At 36.0% G+C, this 7,004-nt stretch overlaps 1 protein-coding gene across 1 annotated transcript in view; it reads right to left on the bottom strand.

Moving 5' to 3' along the window:
* The window catches only part of LOC137616086 (small cysteine and glycine repeat-containing protein 2-like), a 15,620-nt gene extending 9,766 nt beyond the window's left edge, over positions 1-5,854 (bottom strand). Inside the window, exon 1 of the mRNA XM_068345757.1 lies at positions 5,772-5,854. The gene's annotated coding sequence lies outside the window, so the exon portion shown is untranslated. The remainder of the gene's footprint in view (positions 1-5,771) is intronic.
* Positions 5,855-7,004: the final 1,150 nt, after the last annotated feature.

Raw genomic sequence — 7,004 nt, forward strand, 5'->3', positions numbered from 1 at the left:
ATATATATATATATATATATATATATATATATATATATATATATATCGATTCGTACCAAAAATAGAATGTTCTAAATCCTAAACCTGAAATAATTTAGCTGAAATCAACTATTTCAATTCGGTTTGCTTTAAACCTCAATTACCCTTCGCCCTTCGTCCGGGTATCTTAAAGTTTCCTTCAAACTGCAAAGTTGAGCGTTTACCGTCTTCAAAACTTTTCAACTCAAATCCATAAATCAAATCACGTAGTTTATTATTATTATTATTATTGTGGTAGGAGACCCTCTTTTAGGCAGGTTGAGTTAAAAGTAATGGCTGCATCGGCAGAGTTTATTTTCTTATCCAATTTTTCTATTTTCCGGATAATTCTCTTCTCTAGAGCGCTGCAATCAGCCAGCAGACTTGAAAAATTCATCAGTCGGGTGAATGACAAAATCGGGAAGACTTTTCAAGTATATTCTCACAAAATACAAGTAAAACTTTTGGTACAAAATAGTAAAAACTACGACGCGTTTCGAGGATAAGTCCTTCCTCTTATTATTATTATTATTATTATTATTATTATTATTATTATCATTATTATTATTATTATTGTTGTTGTTGTTGTTGTTGTTGTTGTTGTTGTTGTTGTTGTTGTTGTTGTTGTAAAACAAGAATGGAAGTTTTGCGAGTCCTAAAAGAATTCGGAAGAAAATCTTCTCGGATTTCCAAATGGCTTCAGAAGAAATAGCCATAGACTTAGCATGGTATTCTGAATGCCTCCAGAACGGAATCTCAGAACGATATCGGAAGAAAAGTTTCCCTGGATTTCCAAATGGCTTCAGAAAAAATAGCCATAGACTTAGCATGGAATTCTGAATGCCTCCAGAACGGAATCTCAGAACGGTTTCGGAAGAAAACTTTCCCGAATTTCCAAAAGTCTTCAAAGGACATAGCCGTATACTTAACATGGATTTCTGAATGACTCCAGAACTGAAATTTCCAGGAGCAGTCCTTAACAACTCCCCGAGCTTCAAATGACTTCTGAAGACCTGATCTTCATTTTTTCAAACGTAGCCTGCAACACCTCACATGGTCTGTATGTAGCTGGCGAAATCTAACCAAGGAATTGCGCGTCAATAGGAGTATATAAGAGGAAATGAGTGATGACTAGGAGAAGGATTTCACTTAACTCACAGAGATCGCGTTCTGGCGGAATAGGAAGCTGCCGGTAAGAATTATGTGTTACGTCTTCGGAACACCAACTACAGATGGTTTTGGTTGCTGCCGGTTGCCGATCGTTCGTTTTATATCGCCCGACCTATAGAGAGACACGGGATCTTCCGTTGGCAGCTGAACTTTAAAGATCATAATGTATGCGCCTTGAAGGATCCTTTGCTTGGGCTTTTGCGACGATGTCTTATTAAAGGAGACTCTTGGTAAAAGTACGAGGCTTTGTATCGGTGCAAAAACGGATTGCAGGGAATGAGGATGGAGGCAGAATGGTTCAACTGAACGGTGATTGACGTGTAGTTCTTCAACAGGATTGTCCCAAAATTCGCCATTGAAGTAAGGACATATCCAGACGACATTGGTAAGTATATCATGTTGCTCGTCATTTACTTTGGCATGATAGTGTATGCGGAGAAATCGATAGTATTCATCTCTTTACTCATTTCCCAGATAGGTAAAGAATAAATGCCTTCGATTTCCCTGAGGAATCTGACGAAGTGAGGACTTAAGGCACTGAAATCTCTTTTGAAATCTAGAAGGACACTGACGAACTAAGGAAAAGAGACAATGAAATCTCGAAAGAAACAGATAATCTAATGAAAGAAGATCTTGAAAACTAGAAGACAGGAGAGAACAGCGAAGAAGAGCCTCTAATGCCAGAGGTAAGACACCTAAAAATATAGAGCCTCTATTGCTAGAAGTAAGGCATCTCAAAATATAGATCGAAGACCCTCTAATGCTAAAAGTATGGAACCTAGAAATATATGTCAAAGAACTTCTAATGCTAGAATTGTGGGAGCTAAAGAGATAGGTCAAAGAATTTCTAATGTTAGAGGTGTGGGAGCTATAAAGAGAGGTCAAAGAACTTCTAATGCTTGAGGTAAGGGAGCTGAAAAGAGGTCAAAGAACTTCTAATGCTAGAGGTGTGGGAGCTAAAATGAAGTCAAAGAACTTCTAATGCTAGAGGTGTGAGAGCTAAAAAGAGGTCAAAGAACTTCTAATGCTAGAGGTGTGGGAGCTAAAAAGAGGTCAAAGAACTTCTAATGCTAGAGGTGTGGGAGCTAAAAAGAGGTCAAAGAACCTCTAATGCTAGAGATGTGGGAGCTAAAAAGAGGTCAAAGAACTTCTAATGCAAGGGGTGTGGAAGCTAAAAAGAGGTCAAAGAACTTCTAATGCAAGGGGTGGGGGAGCTAAAAAGAGGTCAAAGATCTTCTAATGCAAGGGATGTGGGAGCTAAAAAGAGGTCAAAGAACTTCTAATGCAAGGGGTGGGGGAGCTAAAAAGAGGTCAAAGAACTTCTAATGCAGGGGTTTTGGGAGCTAAAAAGAGGTCAAAGAACTTCTAATGCAAGGGGTGTGGGAGCTAAAAAGAGGTCAAAGAACTTCTAATGCAAGGGCTGTGGGACCTAAAAAGAGGTCAAAGAACTTCTAATGCAAGGGGTGGGGGAGCTAAAAAGAGGTCAAAGAACTTCTAATGCAAGGGGTGGGGGAGCTAAAAAGAGGTAAAAAAACTTCTAATGCAAGGGGTAGGGGAGCTAAAAAGAGGTCAAAGAACTTCTAATGCAAGGGGTGTGGGAGCTAAAAAGAGGCCAAAGAACTTCTAATGCAAGGGGTGTGGGAGCTAAAAAGAGGTCAAAGAACTTCTAATGCAAGGGGTGGGGGAGCTAAAAAGAGGTCAAAGAACTTCTAATGCAAGGGGTGGGGGAACTAAAAAGAGGTCAAAGAACTTCTAATGCAAAGGGTGGGGGATAGATGTCGCCAGCGAGGCTTTGGGGAAGGCGCGGCGGCGTCTGTGTTCTTTCTGATGCGTAAACTTAATTAAATACAAGTAAAAACAGGGCATTAAATACGTATTATGAATACTAAACTCTTTCTTATCTTGACAGCACAAATGAAATCTTACTAGTTCCAACACGTAACTAAGCGCTCCCGAAACACGAGTCAACCTCTTACTTCTGCTTGGAGGATACCCTCTCAAGTAAAGGGTAATCATTATGAATATGGAAAGAAAGATTTGCTTATACTTCTACCTTTTGCTTCAGAGAATTACCTTGTACTTCTACCTTATGCTTACAAGGATATCCTTAATTTTTATGAATAACTCCCAATATTTCAACCCCAACTTAAACCAAACCTTTGCCGGGCAACGTATGAAGTAACTTGTGTTTGATTTTAATTTATGAGTTTATAGCGCTGGCGCTTTGATCTTGTATTGTTTTTAGATTGATTTTATAGTTTTAAGTTATTCTTTATTTTATTTCATAAAGTTTTAGTGGTTCATTATAAATTTCCGTTTGAAATATTTATCAAACCATGTTTTAACTTATGCAATGTAATCAATTTTTAGGCTCTGATGATGGAAATAGATTTACCGAAAGCTCAGTAATAAACATGTAGATTATATCTCTGGTACTATTATTCATATCGAAACTCCGCTTTCCTCGGAATAAATCAATAGCTAATAATCATATATATATATATATATATATATATATATATATATATATATATATATATATATATATATATATATATATATACACACATATATATATACACATACATATATATATACATATATATATATATATATATATATATATATATATATATATATATATATATATATATATACATATATGCGTGTATACATTCATGCAGTATAAAGTTCTTGGAATTTATTTGAATTGGAAAGCTTTTATTATCAAGCTAAGTTAAACTTATCTTTTTTTGCTCACAACCAGTTGCCGAATGCAGTAAAATAAATTTTTCATGTGTCACGAAAACTGCAGCCACTTAAAATAAGCCAAACACAAAATACCTGGAAACGTTAAATTCTGTACCGATTAGATTCGAAGGACTAGCAAGTAAGTAATCTCTCTGTAGGTCTAAAAAATTAATAGAATGAATAGCGATATCGTTCAGGAACGGGAATCCTCGCTAGGAAAACATGAATGCATTAGCAATGGGATCAATACAAGAAGTTGCGAAAACATGAATCTTATATTATATTATATTTAGAATGAAACGTGTTCGTACAAGTGTTGTAGTTATTTGATAGATGGTATTTTGTCTAAGGAATACCAATTCTCGCTTTGGAGTAATGTATATATATATACGAAAAACATGAAATTAGATTATAAATGAACTATAGAAAACTGTTGCATTCCCAGTTGAACAGAGATACGTAGCAACGTAAGTCATTACTTAATTAACAAACGTCATAGATGAAAAGAAATAGAATAAGTATGAAAAACCTGAACGAAATGTCAAGCGGACACTTCGACAATCTAAGAGTTAAGGAAATCAACGATGCAAGCACACCTCGCCTGACGCGTGGAATTCTTATGTCTTGTTTCTAGCTTAAGCTTTTTCGCCTGTGAAAGTGGTAGCCTTGCAGTTTGCAGAGAGCCTTTATTAATGAAACAGTTTAGCCAAAATGACTTTACCAAAGTAGGTTTGACTCATCACAGTCAAATAACTTATATGTGTATGTTGAAAGCTTAAATCAGATGAATAGAAGAACATTGTGATTCATTGAAATGGTTCTAAAACATCTTGCGTGCCAGAATAGCATCAAAACCAATAGAGAAGGAGGACACGTTATAGAAAAATATTTGCATTTGTGGTATCCTTTTTCATGACGCGTATCCAGTTTCTGGTATTGATTGATTTACTGGGTGCTTTCCTGAGTGGGGAGGCCTTAACGGGGGGAAAGGGTTTCGTCTCACCACGATTACAAGTTGTACTAATCAGGGTCACGCATACAGATATAATTTGCCTAGTCGCAAAGAATCCAAGACCTTCAGTTGAATTTTCTCAATAGTGAAAAGGCTTATATAAGAAAAAAACTGAAGAGAAAATAAATGATTAACAGGCAATATTGACAAATATAAACAGAAATTCCCTTTTAACAGAGGAAAATGAAAGAAATGAGCTAGAAAGGATCATACAATAAATCATAAAACAAATAGAATGTTGTGATACAGTAAGGGGTTTACTATAAAGTGAGACTTCGGAGGAAAATAAAAATTCAGAATATCAAGATGATATAGTTGGAAATGATAAATATAGTTGGTGATTATTCTCTTTAAGTTGAAGCCGAAACCTCCAATTTCTGAAGCCGACCGACAGAGGCAGAGGCGAAGTGCCGAAGAAGGTGAGAGCCAAACTTACTCAGTTAATTTTCAAAGAATTATTCCGATATCGGTAATTTCAAACATGGCTAATCATTTTTTTGATTAAGTTATCCCTGAAGCTATATATGATTTCATAACCGTTCGCAGAGGATAGATATAGGAGATAAGCAGTTATACTATAGGGTGTGTCAATAAAGAAAGTCGTCTTGTGAAGGCCAAGTCTGAGGAAAGTAACAATGTAACAAGTTTTTTTTTCTGAAAAAAGTGTAAATATTTCCAAAAAGTATAGCATTATTTTTTCCGCGAATAAAGCAAAAGGAAATAAAGTAGGCTAGCTTTAAACGCAGAAAAAAATGTCTCTAAAATGAAAATGTAAATATCGCAAGCAAAGGAAATCTCTGAAAATGAAAATGTAACTTACAACCTGGAGAATATCAAGACAAACTAGAACGATCTTGCTCTCGGCTATTTAAGAGCAGCCTCTGTCGTTCGAAAGATGGCGTCACCAGGTGTGCTACTTAGCTGACGCTATGACTTCTCTTTTATATCCTCCCTCCAGGAAGGGGTGTTCATATGTCAAGCTAACCCCTATGATCACCTGATTCTTGTTGCGCCCCCCACCCCAACTGTCAAGGCTCCTCCCAGTTCATCAAGTAACCCCCAGCAAATAATGACTATCCAGCCTCTTGCGACTGCGCGCACCAGTTCATTAGGCCGTTAGTTAATATTATTATAACTGCTTCATTAGAAATAAATGGTAAAGTGTGAGTGAATTTTAATATAAGTTTTAAGCACCCTCATGTCACTCTTAACATTTTTTTCAATAATGGTGAGGCTGGATTTTATCAATAAAACACAGCTCGTTCCCAAAACTGTTGGCACGCTGAAATCAGTATTTAAAAGAGTTAAAGATCAAGTCTTTTTACTAAAATGCAAAAAGAAAAATTCGATTCGAATTGAACACCAACACATCTCAAAATTAATTTTTGAGAGTTTTTATTTGTTGTTCTTTCTCTTGCTGCGTAATGAAATGACAACATTAAACAAAACATCAGTAGGCTACTATTCCATTAAAATGGGGACAGTTTTGTTTTGTAGCACAAAAAAATGGGCCGAAGTGAACAGAGCGGGAAAAAACTCACAAAAGTTAAAGAAAGCCGGATATTTTGCTAACTTAAAAAAGTGGGACAGACGTTGAAAAAGCGGAACTGTCCAGCCTTTGAGCAGGACTCTGGCCATATTATCCATGATCAAGATGCTAAAATGTAATTATTTCGACATCACATACCAAATTTATCGATTATCTAAAAGCCTTGGAAACTTAATTACCACAAGAATTGATGGATCTACACAAGTTTCCTAATCTCCCCACACTTTTAAATCCATATTCAAAGCTTCATTATAACTTGAAATTTCCTTCAAGGTTGCTATGACCTATTTGACTTTGCCATAAATGATACAATGTGTAACAAAAATCTCATTTAAGTAAAAAATGATAAAAAATTTGAGCATTTATAATTTTCAGGTGTTTTCACCCCACAGAAACAAGTGTGTGGGTCCCTCAAGAACCATAATAATTCTCTTGCTTTTCTAACGCTATTCCTTCTCACAGTTGTACGGAATTAAGCTTGATAATGATCAATCTGGAAAAATT

This window comes from Palaemon carinicauda, chromosome 22 (assembly GCF_036898095.1).
Source record: "Palaemon carinicauda isolate YSFRI2023 chromosome 22, ASM3689809v2, whole genome shotgun sequence".
NCBI classification, from domain to species: domain Eukaryota; kingdom Metazoa; phylum Arthropoda; class Malacostraca; order Decapoda; family Palaemonidae; genus Palaemon; species Palaemon carinicauda.